The 26,600-nt window shown below is 44.1% G+C and overlaps 5 non-coding genes across 5 annotated transcripts; 3 read left to right on the forward strand and 2 right to left on the reverse strand.

Moving 5' to 3' along the window:
- Window positions 1-3,435: 3,435 nt before the first annotated feature.
- Window positions 3,436-3,507, reverse strand: TRNAP-UGG (transfer RNA proline (anticodon UGG)). Its single transcript has one exon. It is a non-coding gene; the product is annotated as a tRNA-Pro (tRNA).
- A 1,766-nt stretch (window positions 3,508-5,273) lies between these two features.
- On the forward strand, window positions 5,274-5,346 carry TRNAT-UGU (transfer RNA threonine (anticodon UGU)). The gene has a single exon. It is a non-coding gene; the product is annotated as a tRNA-Thr (tRNA).
- Window positions 5,347-11,111: 5,765 nt separating this feature from the next.
- TRNAL-UAG (transfer RNA leucine (anticodon UAG)) lies at window positions 11,112-11,193 on the reverse strand. The gene has a single exon. It is a non-coding gene; the product is annotated as a tRNA-Leu (tRNA).
- A 12,740-nt stretch (window positions 11,194-23,933) lies between these two features.
- TRNAT-UGU (transfer RNA threonine (anticodon UGU)) lies at window positions 23,934-24,006 on the forward strand. The gene has a single exon. It is a non-coding gene; the product is annotated as a tRNA-Thr (tRNA).
- Window positions 24,007-24,328: 322 nt separating this feature from the next.
- On the forward strand, window positions 24,329-24,400 carry TRNAP-AGG (transfer RNA proline (anticodon AGG)). Its single transcript has one exon. It is a non-coding gene; the product is annotated as a tRNA-Pro (tRNA).
- The last annotated feature ends 2,200 nt before the right edge of the window (window positions 24,401-26,600 follow it).

Here is a 26,600-nt window from a genome sequence, read left to right on the forward strand (position 1 = left end):
GAAATTTGGTATGATGGTATGTGTGGGTTGAGTGCGCATATGAGTGTGTGCTTGCATATAACAGTGATACAAACTTGTGTGTCCATTAAAGTTTGTGATTAAATAAAAGAATAAATAAAAATCTGTTTATTGATGTTTTTTTCCTAAGCTTTCCTTTCTAAGATCTTACCTTCATTGACATGAAATTTGTATTTTGTTTTTAAATATACAGTTAAGACAGAATATACTTAGTTTAGAAGAAGTAGAAAATGCTTCTGTTTGCATTATTTCACATATAAAACTCTTAATAAGGCCAGGCCCAGTGGCTCATGCCTACAATCCTAGCACATTGGGAAGCCAACAACGGGGATTGCTTGAGCCTGGGAGTTCCAGGCTGCAGTGAGCCATGATCGCATTACTGTACTCCAGTCTGGGCTACAGGGTGAGACCTTGTCTCAAAAATTAAATAAATAAATAAAACTCTTAATGACATCATCGATTATGACAATGATGCTTAACTCAGCAAGCTTATTTTACTCTTTATACTTAGCAGAGTTTGGCACGACTGATCTTGTCCTCTTGCTTGAAATAGTGTGTTCTATTTATTAGAACACACTATTTTTGTTATTTATTTATTTATTTTATTTCAATTGTTTTAGGGGATCAGGTGGTTTTTGGTTATGTGAAGTTCTTTAGTGGTGATTTCTGAGATTTTGGTGCACCCATCACCCGAGCAGTGTATACTGTAGGCAATATGGATTTTTTTTTTTTTTTTTTTTTAATTGAGATGGAGTCTTGCTCTGTCACTCAGGCTAGAGTGCAGTGGCAGGATCTCAGCTCACTGCAAGTTCTGCCTCCCGGGTTCACGCCATTCTCCTGCCTCAGCCTCCCAAGCAGCTGGGACTACAGGCGCCCACCACCTCGCCCGCCTAGTTTTTTGCATTTTTTAGTAGGGAGGGGGTTTCACCGTGTTAGCCAGGATGGTCTGGATCTCCTGACCTCGTGATCCACCCGTCTTGGCCTCCCAAAGTGCTGGGATTACAGGCTTGAGCCACTGCACCCAGCCGTAGTTGGTTTTTTTTCTGGTTTCTCTATTCTGTTACATTGGTCTACATGTTTTGTTTTGTTTTACCAGTACCATGCTGTTTTGGTAACTATAGCCTTGCAGTATAGTTTGAAGACAGGTAATGTGATGCCTCCAGATTTGTTCTTTATACTTAGCTTTGCTTGGGGGCTATGCAGACTTTTTCTTTGGATTCATGTGAATTTTAGGATTGTTTTTTCTAGTTCTGAGAAGAATGACGATGGTATTTTGATGGGAATTGTATTGAATCTGTAGATTGCTTTTGGCAGTACTGTCATTTTCACAATATTGATTCTATCCATCCATGAGCATGGGATGTGTTTTCATTTGTTTTTGTCATCTATGATTTCTTTCAGCAGTATTTTGCAATTTTCCTTGTAGAGATCTTTCACCTCCTTGGTTAAGCATATTGCTATTTTATTTTTTATTTTTGAAGCTGTTGTAAAAGGGATTGAGTTCTTGATTTGATTCTCAGCTTGGTTGTTGTTGGTATATAGCAGTGCTACTGACTGTACGTTGATGTTGTATCCTGCAACTTTACTGAATTCATTGATCACATCCAGGAGCTTTTTGGATGGGTCCTTAGGGTTTTCTAGGTATTCGATCATATCATCAGCAAACAGTGACAGTTTGACTTCCTCTTTTCCAATTTGGATGCCCTTTATTTTTTTCTCTTGTCTCATTGCTCTGGCTAGGACTTCCAGTACTATGTTGAATAGAAATGGTGAAAGTGGGCATCCTTGCCTTGTTCCAGGAGGAATGCTTTCAACTTCTCCCTGTTGGCTGTTGGTTTGTCATAGATGGCTTTTGTTACCTTAAGACATGTCCCTTCTATGCTGATTTTACTGATGGTTTTGATCATAAAGGGATGCTGGATTTCGTTAAATGCTTTTTTCTGCATCTATTGAGATCATCATATTATTTTTATTTTTAATTCTGTTTATGTGACGTATCACAGACACTATATCCAATTTCCTGTTGGGCATATCCACTGGCAGTTGTTCAGCAAAGACAAACTCCCAGGCTAGACATCTCACCTCTCCCACCGGCCAAACAACCTGGAAGTCAGGGCATGTTGGCAGATTCTTCCTTTTCTCCTCCCTTCCTGTAATCATCCATCAGAAAACCCCTTATTTTCTTCTGGACACATAACTCTTCCAAGGGAAACCTCAGAAAGGACAAATATAATTGGGCTAGACAGAAATCCTGTTAAAAATTTCTCTCTTTTTTTTTTTTTTTTTTGAGACGGAGTTTTGCTCTTGTTGCGCAGGCTGGAGCGCAATAGCACAATCTTGGCTCACTGCAATCTCTGCCTCCTGGGTTCAAGCAATTCTCCTACCTCAGCGTCCCGAGTAACTGGGGTTACAGGCGCGCGCCACCATGTCTGATTATTTTGTATTTTTAGTAGAGATGGAGTTTCACCATGTTGGTCAGGCTGGTCTCCTGACCTCAGGTGATCCACCCACCTCGGCCTCCCAAAGTGCTGGGATTACAGGCATGAGCCACCGCGCTCGGCCTAAAGATTCCTTTCTAAACAAGCTACTTAGAAAGACAAGCAACTTTGAGGCTCTCATCATCCCAGCAGTTCATTGCGAGGACAACTTCTTCACTCCAGAATCGAACCACACTCAAGGATTATAGGTAGACACCCAACAGTAGAACCTGTTGATTGTTCAGGTGAGCTGTCAAAGAGCACTAAAGGGACTGGTGGATTCTTGCCAGAAGTGACAAAAACGACTATTCCTATGTTATACTGTGTTTTCGAAAATAACACCTGGAAATAATTCAATTGCGCTTCCTTGAACAAAATGAATGTCTGTGTCCTCTAAGCCCTCAAGTTCCCAGGGCTGCGACTTTGTATTCGAACGATGCAACAGCGCTTGCAACTGTGAGATAGGAAGTCTCACTAGAACAACCAAGGGTGCAACAGCGCGCTGTGGAGCAGCACCAAGGCCAGGGCAACGGCTAGACTCCATCCCGCGGCTGAATCACCGCGCCGTCAGGGACTCAGAAAGCGGACGCTATCGGGACATTGGGACCCTAACACGCCTTCAGGTAGCAATCTTCTCCGTACGAAGTGACCTAGTGAGAAGTGCACTAGTTTGTTCCACACAAAATACTGGGTAAGAACTGCCCGAACGCTCTCCTCCTGACAAAAGATCCTGTCAGAGCCGGTCTGGGAGCCTCGATCTGTGGTGAAGACCTCGGCGCTTCGTAGCACCTTCCTTGTATTTGATTCTTTCAGCAAAAGCCACCAGTTTGTTCAACAATCTCATCCCCCGCAGGTCGAGCCTTCAAGCTAGGTGACCTAGCCGTGGCGGCGATTGCATTGTTAACTACTGGCCTTAAAGAGAGAAAGATGAAACAGAAAGGGGCTCGTCCGGGATTTGAACCCGGGACCTCTCGCACCCAAAGCGAGAATCATACCACTAGACCAACGAGCCAGAATTGGAATGATGTTTTTCTCTAAGAGTGTTCATTTATTTTTGTTGTTGTTGTAGCACAACACTTGAACAGCTTTGATTCCTTTCGAGGTCAGTGATTTTCTCCAGACCCCAAGAAAGCCAACGTGCGAGTTCGGAAGGATCCGAGCCGCAGCTTTCCGAAGGTAGAAACGTTAATTTCAGGATCCGGGCCGAGCTGTGTCGGTCAATGGACAGGAAGGGTCCGAGTACTCAAAGGGACTGAACCATTTAAGGTGGCCGGTGGTTGGAGGACCCAGGAAAAACAAGAACGACCGATTTCACTCCGAAAGATAAAGGTCACCGCGGGACTTGCAGGGGAAAATATCGAACCAACATTACCAAAGATGTTGAGCTCTAAAAGCCACTACCTCAGACCTCTCGCCTACAGAACCCAGCACTCCACGTGGGTGCTTTGGCCTTTCGCTTTCAGCTTTAGTTGATTACCTCTGTATTATAGGTTTAGATTTAAGGTGTCTTTCAAGGGCGCCCAAGAGGTGCCGTCGGGGAAAAGTTGCTCTCTGCCCACACTCTCTTCTGTAGAAGCCCACTTCTCTACCACTCAAAAGGTGGTGGGTGGGTGGTGGGGGGAGGATTGTCTTTACTCGGCAGCATTTTCTACTTGGAAACCGAAGCTCCCAGGCTCTTGCTCTAACCTCCCCAGGGTGCAGCAGTGTCTGCCTTGATTACATGGCTTGCCCTGCGCCGAGCTCGCTCCTGGCCAGTGGGAGCTGTCTAGTGAATGACTGAGCCTCCTGGTCAGGCTGACACCAAAGGAGAGAAAAGAAGAGAAACTCTTCCTCCCCAACCTTCCCATGCGACGAAGCCCCTTTTATTCTTTCTGGACTTCAAGTTGGCGCTTAGAAAAGCCTGGAGGCCCAAAGAGAAGGAGCTGCCGCCCGGACTCCGAAATGCTAGGAAGAGGAGCGTTAAAGGACCAAGGAAAGGGCTGGACCCCTTCTAGCCACCTCTGCTTCAGGTAACTTAGAGGAATCTGTGACCGAGCCTGACTCCGCTGAAAGTCTGGGGGAGATCTGGAAGCCTTCGCGCCCTCACTGTGTCTACCCCCAAACTGAAGGTCCGAGGGGTACGTCCTGTGCTTGAAGACAGCCGCCTCCCATTTCAAAACAACCCCAATCTCAGACTAAGAGAGTTGGATTAAGAATCCAAGTGGGTTGGGAGAATGTCTCTGATCACTCTTGCATTCTCCTCTGTAATGAAACGCACCCTGACCCTGATATTGTTCGACAGTTGGGACTTGTCAAGCCTGATGCTGGGGAGCATGTAATGTGGAGCATGCGTTAAGATAGCAATATATATTAATGCTCATGTCTTTTATGGTTTGTTTGTTCGTTTTTGATGAGCAAGCAAACTGAAAACTCATCTCTTTTAAAGAACGTAAGTCATTTGCCTAGCGAAACATATACTTCTAATTTTAGTCATAAAAATAGAGCCACTTTTAAAAGATAATAATTCAGCTATCTCCAAAGAAGCAAATAATCCAGAATTTAAAAGTTGGAATGAATAATCATTACTTTTTATTAAATAATTTTGTTACTCCCCATTTTACTATTACAGTGACTTGCATTCCAGTCCGGGCCTGGTCAAGAAAATGTTTTTTCCTTGTATGTAAGAGTCACGTCCTTCAAAAATTCCTTTTAATGTATTTCTTATTTGGACGTAAATACTAGTTACCTAGTATTTTATCTGCATAATAGATTGATTGTTAAATAACCGCTGTGTGTTGTGGCTCCATAGCTCAGGGGTTAGAGCACTGGTCTTGTAAACCAGGGGTCGTGAGTTCAAATCTCGCTGGGGCCTTAGCGATAGGGTTGTTTTTGTTTTTGTTTTTTTTCCCTTCACTCCTGCAAAAGAGCAGGAGCTTTTTAGCCTTTTCAGTGCTGAAACAGACTAGTGAAGAAAGGAAGCACTTGATGATCTTTCCGTGAAAGCCAGATCCTGGATTTGAGACGAAAAAGTACAGCGTCGGGTTCCTATGAAGGATACCGGGAAAACAGGTGTTTGTACCCTGCAGTAAGCGAGGAAGAAACTAGATTGCTCACGTCTCTGGGAGAAAAGTGCTAGACTTGGTCCATATCTCTGTGTTTGTGAGGAAGAGATCTAACCTAATCTGCTGATAGCCATGATCCCCGGAGTCCTGCGCACTTCTCAACTTGCAGATTGCTTGGTGGTCCGTACCTGCCATCCTGGGGCGAAATCTGGCTCGCAGATTACTCTGAAGGCAGCCTAGTTCAGAAGCTACGCAGATTCACCCCAAGCCCGTGGCTTCAGCTCTGTTTCCATTCTCACTACCTCCTACTCAGATCTCACTTCCTACTGCCTCAAGGCTGCTCCCGGGACTCAGTTCTATAGATCTGGCTCTCCGGAAACTTCTTGAACTCTAATCTGAGCCCAAATACAAAGAAGTCAGGAGTCTCACCAGCAGCTACTCAATGCACAAATATCTACACTAACATCTCTCATGGACAATTTTCCATAGCTCAGCTGGTAGAGCGGAGGACTGTAGAGGTTTATAACTACAGCCATCCTTAAGGTCGCCGGTTCCCTTCTGCCCGTGTTTTCGTGTTTCAGTCTACTCAGCCAACAGAAGGTTTCATTAATGTATCCTAACCCAAAGACTGTGAAGCACTAATTGGGTTTCTATTTTCAGGCAATTAAAGAACATTTTGCTGACCATGAACCTTAATTTTATGCGTCCTCTGTGATTCTGCAGTAGATGTGATTCTGTTTACTCAGGAGGTGTAAATTAATGATGTTCTTTTTAGATTTGAATCAATCTCCTAATCTGTAAGACTAGTTAACATTGAGTGGATAATGGGTAACATCCCTAAACCTCACCCCCAAACCCTACACTTTTTCATTATGGTGAATAATTCATACTAGACAATTCAGGGTTTAAGGAGAAATACTTTAGAAAGGCCTGCCCCTCAAAAGGATCTAAACAAACGATACCGAGAATAAGCAAAAGGTCAAGTATGCATATGGAAAATCTTCCTTCCCTAATAAGAAATCAAATTGGAAACTATTTATTAATATCTAATACTGATAAGAACATTCTTGCAGAATGTCATGGCTTTCTGGAGGACAATTGGGCATTATAAATCAAGAACTCTAAAAAGACATTGTATTTAATCAAGTATTCTATTTCTACTTTTAGAAATTTATTATTCAAGAATGAAAAAGGATATATGCCAAAATCTGTTTATCTGTGGGTGACTGATATTCTTTATAATTTTATGTATTTTTCAAAATGTGCCACTTGTATACATTACATAAAAAAACAGTTTTTTACTTTATAAAATAAAGTTTAAAAATACCCAGTGCCATTATGGTAGACAATTTTTGCAGTTTCTTACAAAACCAAATACATGTTCCTCATACAATCAGCAATCACACTCTTAGGTACTTACCCAAATGAGTTGAACATATGTCCACACAGTACCCTTCACAGCTTTATGTATAATTAGCAGCTTTATGTATAATTGCCAAAACTTGGAAGCAACAAAGATATCCTTTAACAGGTGAATAGATAAACTGTGCTATGTCCACACAATGGAATATCAATCAGCCCTTAGAAGATACATGTTATCAAGAAATAAAAAGACATGGAAGTAAATTTAAAGGCATATTACTAAGTAAAAGAAGCCAATCTGAAATGCCCGTATACTGTATGATTTCAACTATATGACATTCTGGAAAAGGCAAAACAATGTAGACAGTAAAAGCATCGGCAGTTTCCAGGAGTTAGGTGAGAGGGATGAACGTGTGGAGCACAGAAGATTTTTAGGGCAGTGAAACTACTCTGTATGGTGTTATAATAGTGTATATATGTCATGATTATGATGCATTTGTTCAAGTTCATAGAATGTACAGCACCAAGAGTGAATCTTGATTTAAACTACAGACTTTGTTTAATAATGGTGTATCAATGTTAGTTGTAACCAATGTACCATACTGGTGCAGGATGTCCTTGATAAGGGAGGCTGTGGGGACAGAGGGCAGAATGTAAGAACTCTCCGTACTTTCCACCCAGTTTTGCTGTAAACTTAAAACTGCTCTTGGATGTAAAATCTATTAATTTTTTAAAAAGTTGGTGACTTAAGTTTAATTCACAGTTTAGTTGAAGTAACAAAATAGATAACGCTGTGTTGATTTATTGATACTGCCATGAAGGTTTACGAAACGATATAGGACCACATTTAAGACAATGAAAAGGAGAGATCAGAATGGTGAGGAGGAACTAACTGAAGAGAGCTTCCTGAAGTTGAATTTCGAGCTAGAATTTGACAGAAATATTGATGCAAGTTTAAATGAGTTAGGGAGCTTTCCGATATGTGTGTGTGGAGACAGATGTGTTGGGGGAAACGCCAGTAAGAGTGCCAGAGAGGAGTAGGGGTAAGGGACGTGGCAGGGGTGGTAGAGTAGAGCTGGAGGAGAGGCTGGTACTATCAAGAGGAACAAGAGGAGGGGACAGCAGGAAGCACAGGGGTTCAGAATCATTTTGGTGGTGCAGAGGTGATGCAGGCAGAAAAAAGGCAGGGATGGTGAGTGGCATGAATGAGGGGAGATAGAAACAAGTCAGCATCCTTCCATCAACAGGAGAGGGAATTAACTGAAACTAAGGGACAGTGAAAAGAGTAAAACAATATAAGCAAAAACATTCTGAGGTGGTGCTCTTGAGAGTCTGGGGAATGCTAGTGTCCTTGGTGGAGGGAGAGAATGCTGGAATGTGGAAAATGCTGGCCTGGCAGGGAGGAGGAGTGGGAGAAGGAATGGAGGAAGTTTCAGTGCACTTCGTTTCAATGGAAAGGATGGCCTCTATGGAGCTGAAAACATCCAGCTGATAGATCAGGTTTCTGGGAGTCACTAGAAGGAGATGAACAGAAAAACAAAAATTAACTCAGTCTCAAGATAATGCACAGAATTACTTTTCAGGAAGAAGGGAAAACAAACTGTCAGCCTGAAATAATCAAAAGGGTAAGACTCTAATTTAAAGAGAGTTTACTCAAGCCAAAACTGTGAGGATGGGCCACCTGGAAATACCAACTCCAAAGGAATAGGGTCAGCATTCTGAAGAAGGAAAGTTGAGGTTTCATTTGTATAGGCAGAGACAGAGGAGTTTTTAGCAGGATTACAACATTATTCATGATTCATACACTATTCATACAAGGTTGGCACATAGTTACAGCCATTTGATTGGTTATAGGCAGTGTTTCTTTTTGGCAAGGGTACATTTAACATTTTTTGTAGAGGGCATAATAATCATGGGTTTTCTGTTATCTGGTCTAAGCAAACAAAGCACAACAAGACAAAGGGAAATTCATCTATAACGAGGGTCATTAATTAAGAAGACTGTAGGTTTTTTTTCTTGATGTCCTTTAATTCTCTCTGGTACACACAGAACCAGAAAAATAAGAAAGTGAGTTAATCTATAATCTGAGAAAGAAGTTGTAACCATATGTGACTCAGATTACAGTCACATCTCTCTGAAGGCTTAGAGCATTGTGGCGGTGGGTGGGGGTGTTCCAACAACTTTTAAATTTGGTTTATTTTCATAAAACAGAATTGGAAGACAGAACAATTGCCTTGTGGAAAAAGGAAGAACAATGATACAGAAATTATGCAAACAGGGAATTTTATAAAAGTGCCAGGAAGGTCCAATTTATCCACAGATATAGAGATATTTTCCCCCGACTAGGCACTGGGAGTAAAATATGCCTCGTCTCTCGATTTCTGAGAGAAGCAAAACAAAAGGCTTTTCTTTTGTGAACATCTTGGGGGCCCAAGATATTTCTTGGTGATAGGTGGGTGAAAAAGAAGGGAACTGGTCTGGAGGAGTCATCAAAGTGAAATGGAAGATGTTCTGGGAGTGCACGGAAGAGGATTTTGAATGAGGGGGGAGGAAGATATAAAAAGGAGGGCAGAGTCAAAAAGTGGCATAAGGTTAGTCGCCCAGGAGTTCGAGATCAACCTGGGCGATCTAGAGAGACCATGCCCCTCCCCACTGCCCCGCCCCTCCCAACTCCCGCCCAATCCCTGGGCTCTATCAAAACAAACAAGCAAGTAAGCAAACAGCCGGGCGTGGGCGTGATAGTGCAGATCTGTGAACCTAGCTCCTTGGGAGACAGACGGGAGGATCGCTTGAGCCCGGGAGCTCGAGGCTGCAGTGAGTAGTGATCGCACCACTGCACTCCAGCCTGGGTGGCATGACACTTGGTTCTTGCACAGAGTCGCTGTTCTCTGCTCAGTTTCTTTCATTCATTCCTCATGTCACGGCAGCGAAATCTCTCCCCGAGGAAGCTGCCCGGCCAAATCCATGAGTACTTCTGTAGGTGACGGGCTGTAGTGGCTAAAAAACGCAGTAGGACAACCATTCTGAGACGACACCACTAAATAGGCCCTGAGTGTAACCCTTCTAATTTTCCACAGTGGGTTAGTTTCTACGCGAGTATTGTAGCTGGGTAGTTCAGACACCCGAACTGTCGCCACCACCGTAACCTGATTCACTAGGAAGGGGCAGGAGGGTGACTAAACCCACAACATTCACAGACACCTCCGGGCCCAATGAACGGAGTTAGTCAAGAATCCGTTTTGAAGTGTTTTTGAATCATAAACTCAAAATAACTGTTTACTTGTCTTCTCCCCATACCCCATGAGATAATGATCTCTGAATGAGAGCATGAACCTTGCTGAGTGTATTTTTTAGACGGAGTCTTACTCTGTCGCCAGGACTAGAGTGCAGTGGCGCGATCTTGGCTCACTGCAACCTCCGCCTCCCGGGTTCAAGCGATTCCCCCGCCTCAGCCTCCCGTGTAGCTGGGACTACAGGTCCGTCCGCGCCACCACGCCCGGCTTTTGTATTTTTTTTTACTAGGACGGGGTTTCTCCATGTTGTTCAGGATGGTCTCGATCTTCTGACCTCTTGATCCGCCCGCCTCGGCCTCCCAAAGTGCTGGGATTACAGGTGTGAGCTACTGCGCCCGGCCGCTGAGTTTTTGCTTTATCCATCCATCCATCCATCCATCCATCCATCCATCCATCCATCCATCCATCCTTCCATCCTTCCATCCATCCATCATGTTCAATTACAAAAGTAACGTGGTTAGAACCAAAATAGGGTCTGGGCAGGATATTTCGCGAGCACAGAGCTGCAACTCCTAAAGCAGTCTCGGCCGCGGACTGATGGGACTAATGGGAAAGTTTCTGGAAAAACTTCCTGACCATCTTATGCTTAAATTAGGTAATCACAATAATTCAATGCGAGCGTGCATTTTAGAAGAGAACTGAACTTTCCTGATTGCGGGAACCCAAATGGTGCAGTGCAAAAACTGGGATCCAGAGAATCAGTACAACGAGTAAGGGAGGAGAGACGGCGGACGAGGAGGCCTGCCTTCCTAAGCGACACTATTCCCAATTGGAAACCGAGGTGATTTTAATCTTGAACACAGAGTTCAAAGGAACTAATGGTGTGTAATCCGGGAGCGTCCTGGGGAAGGAAGATTTAATTTCCTTAATAGCTAGAATTTGTTAGTACTTCAGAATCCTTGCTGTATAAAACATACCACTGGCAGTGGTGGGATTCGAACCCACGCCCCCGAAGAGACTGGAGCCTAAATCCAGCGCCTTAGACCGCTCGGCCACACTACCGGACGAGCTGTCACTCTTTGCAATTACCTTCTTCATTCTCTCAACATTTTGCCCCAGCATACCAGTACAAAATTCTGAATTTCGCGGAAACAGAGCTCCGGATAGCATTTTAATTCATCCTTAGGAATTTAAGCAAACGCAAGGAGAGGAGGAATTACTGAATCTTCACTCGCCCCGGGAAGTGTGGGCTAGCAGGTAATCGACGATTATTAGCGTCAATGTCTCTGGAAGACCTTTATCTTTTCCTTAACCTAGGCAATAAAACACGGAAACTTTAAAAATCCTACGGTGATGTGCAAGTTATTCCCGAAGACTGAATAATAAGAACTCTTTGCTGTTGGATCGTGGTTCTGTGGGTGCAAATATTGCTTAGAGTGCCATGGGGTCGAAGTTCAGGTCACTTAATAGGCGCCCTTTGGTTCACAGACCTGTAAGCCTGTCACTGCGTTCAAAGGAAACTCCCTCCTGCAGTTTGAGCATGGCGAGGCTGGGTGTGATTGCCGGGCTTCTTGTTGAGGAAGAAGGCCGCTCTGCACCCTCAGGTATGCCCACGGTAGAATCACGGCTTCCTTTCATAAGGACCGAAGCGACCCCCAGAAGGCGGTCACATTCCAAGGGCATCCCCAGCTCAGAAAGGGTGGTTCCCGGGCTTCCCTGGAGCCCTGGTGCTGCTCATTCTCTTTTCTTTTCTTTCCCTTCCTTTCTTTTCTTCTCTGTCTCTCTCTCTCTCTCTTTCTCTCTTTCTTTTCTCGGCATCTCTGTCTGTCACCCAGGCTGGATAGGCGACACCCATGGCAGTGGTGCCCATCTGGACTCACTGCAACCTCCACCTCCCGGGTTCAAGCGATTCTCCTGCCTCAGCCTCCCGAATAGCTGGGAATACAGGCGTCCGCCACCACGCCCGGCTAATTTTTTGTATTTTCAGTAGAGATGGGTTTTACCATGTTGGCCAGGCTGGTCTCGAAGTGCTGACCTCAGGTGATCCACTCACCTCGGCCCCCCAAAGTGTTGGGATTACAGGCGTCAGCCACCCCACCTGGCAGCTTATGAGCTTTCTTAAGCTTTTGGGCTGAGATGAGGCGGTTTTCTAGATACAGGATCATGTCATCTGCAAACAGGAATAGTTTGACTTCCTCTCTTCCTATTTGAATGCCCTGTATTTCTTTCTCTTGCTTTATTGCTCTGGCCAGAACTTCCAATACTATGTTAATAGGTGTGGTGAGAGAAGGCATCCGTGTTTTGTGCCTGTTTTCAAGGGGAATGCTTCCAGCTTTTGCCCATTCAGTATGATGTTGGTTGTGGGTTTGTCATACATGGCTTTTATTATTTTGAGGTATGTTCCTTTAAAACCTAGATTATTGAGGGGTTTTAACATGAAGGGATGTTGAATTTTACAGAAAGCCTTTTCTGCATCTATTGAGATAGTCATGCGTTGTACCATTTCTTTCTAAAGGAACAGAGGGAAAGCTAGAAAACAGTTTCGGAGGTGATACTTGGGGTCTCCCGCACCCAAAGCTGGAATCACTGACCTGCCAACAACCCCACTGGGCGCAAAGCCCTGGATTATGTATTATTTATATTCATTTTTGCTGTATCCATTTGGCTGTTTTCTTGGTCTGTGGATCCAGAAATTCTCCTGGGAGTCTAACTAAAGTTAACTAATTTTAAGTGCTCCCTCTGTCCTCCATCTCAATCACTCAAAAAACCACAACCCTTTCTCGCCTCTCCTGGCCCTAGGCCTCTGAGGTCTCTCCTGAAGCTCTGGTGACCCAAGGGGTCAGGTTGAGGGAGAACAGAAAGGACAAAAGCGTTCTTCCCTGGGCCTTCGCGGGGGCGGGGGCGGGGGCGGGGGCGAAGGTCCTGCGAGTTCACGGTCACCGCTGCCAGGAGTTGGGGGAGGCGAGCAGAAAGGAAGTTCTTAAAAAGCAGCTTTAAAATAGGGCTCAGGGAGCACCGAATAAACGTAGAACCCAGGCAGGGAAGCAGGGTCGGCATAGGAAAGGGATGGGACGTTCGGAGGTCGGAGGCAGGCTCTCCTCCCGCCCCCCACCCACTCTAGTCCGGGCTCCCGCGGTGCCTCCCAGACTCACCCGGTGTTACATCCGCCTCTTCACGCCTTGTCGCCCTCTGGCGCCAGCACCCTCCTCCCCAACCTCCAGCTCATGGGCAATCTAAGCTCACTGGGTACCCACCCTGTAGGCCCTGACCAGGTCTCTTTCTCCCTAGAAGGAGGAGGTCAGCACCCAAGGCCCGCAGGCAGCATCTCCAAGGTTTTGAATCCAGCCGGATGGTCAAAGATATGGCCTCCTAGGCATCACTTAAGACTGAGAGATTAAAATACCCATCGCCAGCCCCTTTGGCTGAATGGATTTTCACGCGCGTCCGTGTGAAGAGACCACCAAACAGGCTTTGTGTGACCAATAAAGCTTTTTAATCACCTGGTTGCAGGCGGGCTGAGTCGGAAAAGAGAGTCAGTGAAGGGAGATGGGGTAGGGCCCTTTTATAGGATTTGGGTAGGTAAAGGAAAATTACAGTCAAAGCCGGTTGTCCTCAGGTGGGCAGGGGTGGGGGATCACAAGGTGCTCAGTGGTGGAGCTTTTTGAGCCAGGATGAGCCAGGAGAAGGAATTTCACAAGGTAATGTCATCAGTTAAGGCAAGGACCGGTCATTTTCACTTCTTTTGTAGTTAAGGCAAGGACCAGCCATTTTCAATTCTTTAGTGGTGGAACATCATCAGTTAAGGCAGGAACAGGCCATTTAAATTTCACTTATTTTGTGATTCTTCAGTTACTTCAGGCCATCTGGCTGTATACGTGCAGGTCACAGGGGACATAATGGCTTAGCTTGGGCTCAGAGACCTGACACGTATGACTACTAAGAAATTTCACATTGTGTTTTCAAGCTTTGAAGGAAGCCTTAGGGAAAAAGGAGTGTGAGCTTACTGCTTCCATCAGTACACGCAAGTCTTTGCCAGGGTCAGAAGTGGAAAGACTAAAGTTCTTCTTAAACTAGAGAGAATCCTAGGAATCCTGTGCCACCATCTCAGGGTGTAGGCCCGGGAAGCATCAGCTTGAAAGAAAAAAAAAAAAAAAAGTGCCTGGGGCTCTTTAGGACTTGAAAGAGCCGGAGGGTGAATGGGAGGGGAGAGAACAAATATTTAAAGTATCTGTTGCACTATTATGCCTAGTATTGAGTCAATAAGAGACTTAGGGCCCATGAATGGGCCTCATATTGAAACTTTTGATGAGATCTCCAGATGAGATTTTACAGTCACATTTATGTCTCTTTGGGTTTAAGTGTTAGTCTGATAAACATACCCGCTATGGTTTGGATATGGTTAATTTGTCCCCGCCAGAACTCATGTCAAAGTTTGGTTTCCAATGTGTCAGGGTTGGGAGATGGGGCCTAGTAGGAGGTGTTTGGATCACAGTAGTAAATTCCTTATGAATGTCTTGGTGCCCTTCTCTCTGTAGTGTGTGAGTTCTGGCTCTGGTGAGATTGGATTACTTCCTTTGGGAATGGATTAGTTCCCTGGGAGAGTGGGTCGTTATACAGCCAAGATGTCCTTTTTTTTTTTTTTTTTTTCCGCTTTGTATGTGTCTGCTTCCCCTTTGACCTTCTCTGCCATGTTTTGACCTAGTATAGTGGCCCTCACCAGAGGCCTGGCTGATGCTGGTAACATGCTTCTCCTACTTCCCAGGCTGCAGAACTGTGAGCTAAATAAACCTCTTTCTAAATTACTCAGCCTCAGGTATTCTATTATAGCAACAAAAAACAATACTCCTTTGGCCAGGTGTGGTGCTCACACCTGTAATCCCAGTATTTTGGGAGACCGAGACAGGCAGATTGCTTGAGGTCAGGAGTTCAAGACCAGCCTGGACAACATGGTGAAACCCTGTCTCTACTAAAAATACAAAAATTAGCTGGGCATGGTGGCACGTGCCTGTAATCCCAGCTACTCAGGAGGCTGAGGCAGGAGAATTGCTTGAACCCAGGAGTTGGAGGTTGCAGTGAGCCAAGATCGCACCATTGCACTCCAGCCTGGGCAACAGAGACTCCAGCTCAAAAACAACAACAGCAACAACAAAAACCTCATAATACTCATTTAAATAACCCATAGTTTCTCTATGTATTGACTTTCTTTTTTTTTAATATTAAGATTCTCATGTGATGGAAGTGATCTGAGCCCATCTTGATCTTTTTTAGTGCCAGATCAGGCAATAAAAGGAACCATTCAACAGGAAAGAACCTAGTCATCACAGCAGAGCCCTCTTTGATCCTGGAATGCTGCAGGTTCAAATTCCTCAAACTGACAGGTATCAGAGCACTTTCTTATCAAGAGAGAAAGTACCACACTCTCCTGTTCTTGGCTGAAGTTCCTTTACTAACAAGTGGGGATGGCTTCTCCTATTCAATTTCCTATTCGATGTTGCTCGAGTACCTATTTCCTGCCTTGTGCTCACAGGATCCTTCAGTAGGGAGGGAGGAAACTTGGCCTGTTCCTTTCGAGAAGTGGGTTGCACAGCTCAAACAGTAAGTGCCCTGAGACCCATAAGCCAGGTGTCTTGGCTTTTCTAGTAGAATGCCAAATTTGCTGCATACTTAATTGCCCAGCAGCTAAGGCAAATGGATAACCACCCTTTTGGAAAGACGCCTGATACAAATACATGCAATATATTCGTCTGACTGGCACATGTCTATTCCTTCAGTCTTCAGCACGGAATGCTGGTATTCTAGGATCTAGCATTCTTTAATATTGTCGGAGAGTGTAACCTTGAATTTCCTGCTATCCATACCTTGTTAATAGTCCAGTTGATGAAAATGTATAGATGAGCAAGAGATTTATTTAAGGCCTTACTATGCAAAGTGTGATTGGAGGCCAGCAGCATCAGCATCTTCTGGTAGCAGATGAGAAATGCAGAATCTCAGGCCTACTGAATCAGAATCTTAACAAGCTCCCCAAAAGGTAGAGTATGCATTCAATTTTGAGAAATACTCTATGTACTAACTTGTGTATCAAATGTTCTATGCTCATTTAGAGCATCTGAAAGTTCCCACCAGAATCTTTCTGGATCAGTCTGCAGCAGAAGACATGCACTACATTGCAATGTAAAGCTCTGTTCCTAGCTCCAATAGAAAGCCATCCCCCTGTTGGCCTGTGGACCCCTCTATGTGCTATAAAATCTTGCTTAAAATTAAATACTATATTTAAATTAAATAATATTTTTGATGACTGCATCAGATAGTCAATGCTTTCAGGATTTATCGAACCCCACTTACATACTTAGCTCTGATATGGTTTCGTATGGTTATCACATTGACCATCACAGTAAAGCAAAGTACTGTGGTGTACTTAGAAGTTTTCTAGGCTGGGTGCAGTGGCTCATGCATGTAATCCCAGCACTTTGGGAGGCTGAGGAAGGCAAATCACAAGGTCAGGAGTTTGAGACCAGCCTGACCAACATGGTGAAACCCGTCTCTACTAAAAATACAAAAAAAAATTAGCCGGGCGTGGTGGCACACACCTGTAATCCCAGCTACTCAGGAGGCTGAGGTAGGAGAATCGCTCGAACCCAGGAGGCGGAGGTTGCAGTGAGCCGAGATCGCACCACTGCACTCCAGCCTGGGCGACAGAGAAAGACTCTATCTCAAAAAAAAAAAAAAAAAAAAAAAAAAAAAAGTTTTCTAAAGTAAATGCTCAAAGTAAAAAGAAGGAAGGGAAATATCCTTATATTCAGCAAAGAGATTTAAGCCCCTTATTTCTAGTTTGTATTTGTCTTTCCAGTTTTCACTGAACTTCATCAGAGAGATGGGACAAGAGGGACTTCATGCAATAATCCAGTGAAATCAATTACCTCTGCAAGCTTCAGGTGAAAAGAAATGCAATCTTTGAACTATGGTATGATCAACGGGAATGGAAAGGGGAAGGACATGAGACATTTTTTATTCTTTGTTTCTTTCATGCCTCTGGTCTCATTGTCCTCCTTCACCTACTCAGTCCCCACAAACACTGTAATAGTCTTGGTGCTTTGGGTTTAAAAAGATCATGTCTGATGTACAATTTAATTTCTTCTTTGATTTCCCTCTACTGCTTTTCCTAGTCCCTGACTTTAATTCCATAGTATGCCAAGTTCTCAAAACATGGTCAGCTTCTCAGTGAACACACAGGAGTGTTTACAATGGGTTTAAACATTTGAGGCAAGCCAGTGGGGTGCATCTGCCAGGAAGCCTTTTGGGACTTGGAAATAGAATCTTGCCCACTTCACATCCACCAAATAAATCTGTGTTTATTATTTGATCAGGTTTAGGAAGGAGCAGAAGACAAACAAGATTATTATCCTTGCTCATTGGGAACTTGAATTTGAATAAAAGAAAGTATCTTCTCCACCTTTTACAATATGTACAATACAAACCTAGAAGAATGAACAAACACACAGAGACACACACACTACACTTAGATGGCAATACCAGTGGTAAGTGATAATCACCAGAGTGAGTGTAGCCTCAGTTTCCAGAAGGTAAGATGTCTGTGGAAATCTGAAGAAAACTTTTGAGAAAGTGCAAATCAAGGCAAGTACTTGTGTGTGTGTGTGTGTGTGTGTGTGTGGCTAAAGCTTTGCAAAGTCAAGTTCCTTGATGTCTGCGATAAACAATTTATGTATCTTGGAAACCAGTATGCCTGTCCATAGGTGTTCCTGGATGTTGTTACAGTGAATAATTGGTTGACTCCTGGTAATTGTGCCTACTTTTCTGGGATATAAATTCCTGACTTTTAAAAATATTCTATAGCCAATGAAGCTGAAAATTACAAAGTCTCCTCCAAAGGATGACATAATTTTCTGAACAGAAGCTCCTTGAAATAGTGCACTGTCATGTAAATAAGTTATCACTCATTAGACTTCATTCTTCCTGCTTGGTTTACTAGAAATTCAGTCCTACCTAGACCCTAGACAATCTATCCTGGAAAATTAGTAGTAGTGTTCTTGATAAAAATATTTAAGCTGATTCTAATCATGAGGAAATAAGTAAATATTTTTTTTTTTTTTTTTGAGACGGAGTCTCGCTCTGTCACCCAGGCTGGAGTGCAGTGGCCGGATCTCAGCCCACTGCAAGCTCCGCCTCCCGGGTTTACGCCATTCTCCTGCCTCAGCCTCCGGAGTAGCTGGGACTACAGGCGCCCGCCACCTCGCCCGGCTAGTTTTTTGTATTTTTTAGTAGAGACGGGGTTTCACCGTGTTAGCCAGGATGGTCTCGATCTCCTGACCTCCTGATCCGCCCGTCTCGGCCTCCCAAAGTGCTGGGATTACAGGCTTGAGCCACCGCGCCCGGCCAATAAGTAAATATTAAACTGAGATCTTATATGACGAAATAATCACATTCAGTATGTGAGACTTCCTAAGAGACAATTGCCATGAGAAAAGAAAGTCTAAGAGGGTAATTTTTTTTTTTTTTTTTTTTTTTTTTTGAGACGGAGTCTCCCTCTGTCACCCAGGCTGGACTGCGGTGGCTGGATCTCGGCTCACTGAAAGCTCCGCCTCCCGGGTTCACGCCATTCTCCTGCCTCAGTCTCCCGAGTAGCTGGGACTAACGGAGGAGACCACCCCTCATATCGTCTTATGCCCAATTTCTGCCTCCAAAGAAAGAAGAAGTAAAAACTAAAAGGCAGTAATGAAATCCACAGGCAGACAGCCCGGCGCCACACCCTGGGCCTGGTAGTTAAAGATCGACCCCTGACCTAATTGGTTCTGTTATCTATAGATTACAGACATTGCATAGAAAAGCACTGTGAAAATCCCTATCTTGTTTTGTTCCGATCTAATTACCGGTGCATGCAGCCCCCAGTCACCTACCCCCTGCTTGCTCAATCAATCAGGACCCTCTCACACACATCCCCTTAGAGTTGTGAGCCCTTAAAAGGGACAGGAATTGCCCACTCGGGGAGCTCGGCTCTTGAGACAGAAGTCTTGCCGAAGCCCTCGGCAGAATAAACAAACCCCTTCCTTCTTTAACTCCGTGTCTGAGGAGTTTTGTCTGAGGCTTGTCCTGCTACAGGACTACAGGCGCCCGCCACCACGCCCGGCTAATTTTTTGTATTTTTAGTAGAGACGGGGTTTCACTGTGTTAGTCAGGATGGTCTCGATCTCCTGACCTTGTGATCCACCTGCCTCGGCCTCCCAAAGTGCTGGGATTACAGGTGTGAGCCACCGCGCCAGGCCAGGAGGGGAATTTTCTAGATTAAAGGAGACCAAAGAGAAGTTACAACTAAATGCAGTGAGAAATACTGTTTAGAATTTAAATCATTTTAATAGGGAGGGGGTAAGTGGGGAAATTTGAATATGGACTGTATGTCTATTAGCATATAAGAAATTATAAATTTTCTTGGGTGTGATATGGTACTAATATTCTGCTCTTGGATAGTATATGTAAACAGGGGGATGGGGAGGTAAGAAGGATGCAAATGTTACTAATAATGGGTGTTCTAGTTAGAGGATATACAGGTTTTATCGTAGTGTTTTTTTTGTTTTTAACTTTTCCCTAGGGTATTTACTATACAAACAGACAGTGGCCAGAACATATATAAAAATAGACCTCTGACCAGTAGTAACCTACAACAACCAGTGCAGGAAGTCAACCCACAGTGACCAGCACAGGAAGCCAGTCCATTATCTCTCTCTTTTTTTTTTTTTTTTTTTTTTTGAGACGGAGTTTCACTCTTGTTACCCAGGCTGGAGTGCAATGGCGCTATCTCGGCTCACTGCCTATCACCGGCTATCTCCGCCTCCCAGGTTCAAGCGATTCTCTTGCCTCAGCCTCCTGAGTAGCTGGGATTACAGGTATGAACCACCACGCCAGGCTAATTTTGTATTTTTAGTAGAAACGGGGTTTCTCCATTTTGGTCACGCTGGTCTCGAATTCCCGACCCTCGAAGTCCCCGCCCTCAGGTGATCCGCCCACCTTGGCCTCCCAAAGTGCTGGGATTACAGCGCCTGGCCAGTCCATTATCTTTAAGCCAGACTTTTAGGAGGTCAGACCACAATCTCTAAGCAACCAGCCCAGGAAGCCAAACAATAACCTCTGTAAAAACCAGACCCAAATGGCTAGGAATTTATGAATAACTAACACCTTTCCTGTTATTTGTTTCTGCTTCCAAGTTAGGATCAACCAGAGAAAGCCAAATATGCATCCCTAACCAATCACATAGGATGCCCCGCTTCTAGTTAGCCTGCCCCCCGCGTCCTCATGCCACAGTCTCCAGTCAGGGCACACTTGAAGTCTTCCCTTTGTCCACTATAAAGTTTTCCTACGCTTCTGCCTACCTTAGAGTCTCTGCCAAATCACAAGTGACACTCTTTTGGGTCCTCACTTCCAAGATGGCAAAGAGAAGAAATAACAATGGTCATGCCAAAAAGGGCCACAGCCACGTGCAGCCTATTCGCTGCATGAACTATGCCCTATGCCTACCCAAAGGTAAGACTATTAAGAAGTTTCATTCAAAAAGTAGTAGAAACTGCATCTGTCAGGGACATTTCTGAAGCTAGTATCTTTGACGCCTATAGGCTTCCCAAGTTGTTCGTGAAATTCTGTTACTGTGGGAGTTGTGTCATTCACAGCAAGGTAGACAGGAATTAATCTTGTGAAGCTTGCAAGGACTGAACACCCCCACCCTGATTCAGACATATGGATGCTGCCACATGACCCCTACCAAAGCCCATAAAAGATGGTGAGTCCTTAAGGACTAAAGAAAAACTATCCTCTAGGGAAAAATAATAGGGAAATTATATTTTTAAAAAATCACAAGTGAAGGCTGCTAACTCCTTTGCTATAGAAAGCTCTAAATACCCTTTGCTTGTTCTCATTAACTGGTGTTCATTTATTTCCACATTAGGATTAAATTTTTTCCAAATGGAAAGTTGAGGGGAAATGGAAGAAATACAGACAAACAACAAAAAAGCAATTAAAAATATTGCTAAGATTACAACTAGGGGTCAAGTTGCTCAGCAGAGGAAGTGCTCAGGATGGGCCAGAACACACTGGAGCACAACCAGGTTTGCTGTTGCTAAGTCTGATAAACTAGTAGAAGGGGCTCTTGGAGTTTCCTAGAGTCCAACGGGCCAACTCCAGTGAATTGTGGAGTAAGGGGCTGGAAGAATGAGAATATAACATAAGGTCCTGGGACAACCTTTGATAGTAGGAGGTGGGCTCAATGTGGACAGGGTCAATTGGTCAAAGGTTTATTTGTACTGATAGAGGAGTGAGAACCCTCTCCACAAAGCCAGCCTCTGTCTAGGAGAAACCAGAAACATCACATCCATGGTTGTTGCCCTGGCTTCTCTCCTTGGAATACTTCTTTGAATACTTAAAATTATTATTATTATTATTTAGACTGAGTCTGGCTCAGGCTGGAGTACAGTGGCGCGATCTCAGCTCACTGCAACCTCTGCCTCCCGGGTTCAAGCAATTCTCCTGCCTCAGCCTCCTGGGTAGCTGGGACTACAGGCGCGTGCCACCATGCACTAATTTTTGGTATTTTCAGTAGAGATGGGGTTTCACCGTGTTCGCCAGGATGGTCTCAATCTCCTGACCTTGTGATCTGACTGCCTCAGCCTCCCATATTTAAATTATTCTTAAATGTATAACAATCTGTGGTTAGAAGATAAGAAATCAATTCGTGTAGGGAATAGAAGTGAGCTTGCCAAATTGTGATAGGGTGAGAATGAGGGTACAGATTCTAAGAGAAGGTGAGGAGCCATGAATACCATCAGAGAAAGACAAGCAAAGAGAGGAGGTGTAATCCCAGCACTTTGGGAGGCCGAGACGGGCGGATCACGAGGTCAGGAGATCGAGACCATCCTGGCCCACACGGTGAAACCCCATCTCTACTAAAAAATACAGAAAACTAGCCGGGCGAGGTGGCGGGCGCCTGTAGTCCCAGCTACTCGGGAGGCTGAGGCAGGAGAATGGCAGGAACCCGGGAGGCGGAGCTTGCAGTGAGCTGAGATCCGGCCACTGCACTCCAGCCTGGGCGGCAGAGCGAGACTCCGTCTCAAAAAAAAAAAAAAAAAAAAAAAAGAGAGAGGAGGAGAAACAGCAAAGAGGAAGAAGGCCGTTTCAGAGACAGTTTACACTGCTTAGTAATTTTGCCTATGGCCAGTCTCTCTGAAAATAATGCTAATGAAGATAATACTAACAATGATTATAATAATAAACACCTATTTCTAAAACAGGGACACTGAGACCTGGCAGAGTTAAATAACCGATTTAGGTTTTTTCTAACCACTGCACTACATACTCTTTGTCTATACCTGCCAAAAATCACATATCAACTATGACCAAAAGTTTATTTTAATTTGACTTTTCTGCTCTAGAAAAAAGGTAGGCCTACTTGTGTCCCCCGATGTTAAAAAAAAAAAAAAAAAGGTAGGCAACTTGCCATTTCCTTAAGCTATGTGGTGTGTCTTTAGGTCCAAAGAGATCATGTTAGAGGTTTTCTCCAGTGAAGTGTCTTATGTAGGCAAATAGAGTATAACGATTCAATTTTTAATTCAATCAGTTAAAACAAAGCCTTGTAGTTCTCTTGGGAGCAGAAGACTGAGGGGTAAACACCCAGGAGTCTTAGAAGGAACAGCCCTTGTCAGGCTACAGAAGATATGTATTCATCTCACCTTGGGACAACATTGTGAGGCCTCTTCCTAACTCATCCCAAATCCAAGAATATCTGCCACAAATGCCTTACTTTGCCTATCTAAATAGAGCACTTTTCTTCCTTGAAAATGTGTAAGGTCAACAGCATCGTGTTTTACGTTTAAATAATGAAAATTAAAGGAGACAATGAATCGTAATAACCTTACAGATTTCTTACAAATTTTGCGATCTTGGACATGAAAGCACTAAAAAATTGTAAGTAAAAAAGCAGACCTGTGGTCAGAGGGTCTAAATCTTACTAAGTAGAGTCGCGTCACTTCTTGGGTTTTCATGAATCAGTGCTTTTTTTCAATGTTCTCATCTACGGCTTACTTGCTATAAGAAATGGGTACGAGATCTTTCTTAGTTAAATAATTGCTTAGTTTCTGTTCACCAGCTTATATAAACAAGGTTTCTAAAAATTAAAAACAATCTTTTCTAAAAAGTCGTATTATTTTCATACCAACTGTGTATAAATCTGTGTATGTCTTTAGGGAAGGATTAAACTCTTCTTCCTCAACACCCCTTTTCCCTGTTTGCTTCTACCTCTGGACCTTGGAGAGTGAGGGATTAACTCCAGAAAGGCAAGTTTAGAGGTTTGGGGATCTGGATTGAGAAAGGAAAAAATCGTGGAAAATCTCTTCTCACCTCCGTCCCTGGATTTTACCACCATAGTAAGCCGAAGGAGTGCACTACAATTTCCTTGTCCATCAGACGCCCTCCGTAGACGCCTCATATTTCGGGGAGGTGTGTGTGTGGGGTCGCCCTTGTACCCAAAGATCTGAAATTTTTACATCAACACCATTTCCATGCACCACAGAGGCACAGTAGGCAACGTCTCAAGAGAGTATCAGGGTGAGGAACGGGAAGACAGCCTGGTAGTTGCTGTGCTCAAAGCAGAATCTTTTCGAGGGATTTACAGAGCACGAAAATGTTCTCATTTTGTAGGAGAATATCCTGGAATTTTACTCAAGCTAACATCCTATTGAATACCTGGAATGCTAGCGGCACAATAACAATCTATAAGATAAAAGGTAGAAAAAGTGAATGCACGCGAGGGCTCCATAGCTCAGGGGTTAGAGCACTGGTCTTGTAAACCAGGGGTCGCGAGTTCAATTCTCGCTGGGGCCTGTGTGTTTTTTTCCCTCTTGCCCACAGCAATTTTCACATCAGAAGGTAAGCGGGGTCAGACAATGCGGCAGCAGAGTGGCTGTCGCTTGGCACATCTGCATGACTTCAAGTCGGCGCCGCTTCGGCAGTCATTTAGGCGAGGCGGGTTCACGCCTGCTACAGAAGCTGCCAGTCTCAATGACTTGGGGCGTGTGGTTTACTTCTGCTGTGCAAGTAAGTATGCATTCCTGCCGATAGAAGGCACCCAAGAACCTAGTTCATCAGAAAAATGCCTAATGATTTGAATAAGCCTTGGGGCATAATTTAAAGAGCTTTATGTCGTGGCTCGTTGGTCTAGGGGTATGATTCTCGCTTAGGGTGCGAGAGGTCCCGGGTTCAAATCCCGGACGAGCCCTCGCTTTTTCAACTCAACAAGGAATGTCGTGTTGAAAACGTCACGACTGCACTTTGCTCTCTCTGTGTACTGTGCTTTGAAAAATTGCAGCCAAAGACTCCCCAGGGATGTGAAACAGCAATGCAGAGAAAGCCCCAGGTTGTCTTTTTCATTCTCTCTGACAAACTATAACACATCTTCTTCTCCTTGCCTACCTCTAGCAATCCTGTCAAGTCAAATAAAATAGCGTATGCAAAGTTGCTCGGAAACTTTAGCCCTTGCTAAACATAAGGAGCTGCTTTCTTTCCTGGGAATGAATTGGGAGCTGACACATACTAACATTGTCATCATATGTAACTATATGATGTGTTATCTTTTAAAAAAGGTTTATGGCCGGGCGCGGTGGCTCACTCCTGTAATCCCAGCACTTTGGGAGGCCGAGGCGGGTGGATCACGAGGTCAGGAGATCGAGACCATCCTGGCTAAGACAGTGAAACCCCGTCTCTACTAAAAATACAAAAAATAAGCCAGGCGTGGTGGCGGGCGCCTGTAGTCCCAGCTACTCGGGGAGGCTGAGGCAAGAGAATGGCGTGAACCCGGGAGGCGGAGCTTGCAGTGAGCCGAGATGGTGCCACTGCACTCCAGCCTGGGCTACAGAGTGAGACTCCGTCTCAAAAAAATATATAAATAAATAAAAAGGGGTTTATATGTTATTACATAATATTGCCTTTTCTTCTCCTTTTCCTTTCTTTCCTTTTTCCCCACCCTTTCTGCTTTTTGTTTGTTTGTTTTGTACTGTGAGGCAGGCAATGAATTCTGTGAACTCCAGTGGAGCAATAGAGTGATGAGGGAAAGTGTATCTCCATAGGCAAATTTTGAAATGTTAACTTAAAAAATAATGTTTTGTGAACCCTTAGCAACTTTCTTTATTGTGTGAATAACTATTACAGAATAAAACGATTCCATTAGAAGTGAACTATAGCCCCTTCTGGAAGCAGATGGACTAACTTACCCACATCAACACTCATCGTCTCTGTCTTCTGTCTTGTTTCAAGGCCCATCTTTCACTTTTCATATTTAAGGACAGCTCCTTCAGTTTCACATCAGATGAATTTTCCATTTCCTGTCCTTTAGGTAAGGACTTGGTTTCTGAAATCAACATTACCTCAGCACCTCCACCCCCAAGCCCCTAAGAACACACACAGCAGCTATTTCCCCCAGTGTGCCAATCATTCCCATTAGCATACAAACCCCAAACAGCTGCAGTATCACCAATCCTTAAAAAAAAACGCCTTCTTAACCACTCTTCCTAATTCTCTTTCTTCTGCATAGATAAAAATAAAAGTTCTTAAAAGTTATGCATTATGTATCTCAACTTCCTGCCCTCATGCTGTCCTCTACCAATTATGATCAGGCCTTTTTTCTCCACCACTCCACTTGAAATGGCTCTTGTCAAGGTTACCAACGACTTTGATGTTTCCAGATCTTAAAGGTCACTTTTCAGTCTTCGTCCTACTTCCTTTCTCATCTCAGGAGGCTACTTTTCACTCTCTTTTGATGGCTCCTCCTCTCCTGACCTCTCAATATTTGAGTGTTGTCTTGCTCTCCCCTTGCCCATTTTTTTGTTTCTCTCTCTATACTTATCAAGTCATGAGGTTTAACATAGCATCGTATACTGATGACTCCTATTCATAAGCCTGGACCTAGATTTGTAGATATAGTCACCTGCTTGCCCCAGCATGTGAACGAGTTACAGGCATCTCAGAATTAACTTGTCTCAAATGATACCCTTGATTTCCTGCCGCTCCTCTTCCAATTGCTCTCCAACCACCACCCCTATCTCAGGAAACAGATCCATCATTTATCCGGTTTCTCCAACATCACATCCAATCCACTGTTCTATCTTCATCTATTTCCCAACACACTCATTATCACCCTAGTTTAAACTCTCCTTCAACTCTTACAAATCCCATGATAGCCTTCTAATTCATCTTCCTACTTTTTCTCTACTCCCTATTCTAGAGAACGGCCAGAGTTATCCTATTAAAATGTAAGCCAAACAATACTCTCCTCCACTTAAAAGCAGCCAATAACTTCTCACATTTAGAACAGAATCTGTGATCGAGCTCTTGTGTGTTCCGGTGGTGTCTGTCCCTCTGATAGCAACTGCTTACCCCCTCCTCCTCCTTCTCATTCACTTTCTTCTAGCTATACTGGCCCT

This window comes from Macaca thibetana, chromosome 7 (assembly GCF_024542745.1).
Source record: "Macaca thibetana thibetana isolate TM-01 chromosome 7, ASM2454274v1, whole genome shotgun sequence".
NCBI lineage: Eukaryota > Metazoa > Chordata > Mammalia > Primates > Cercopithecidae > Macaca > Macaca thibetana.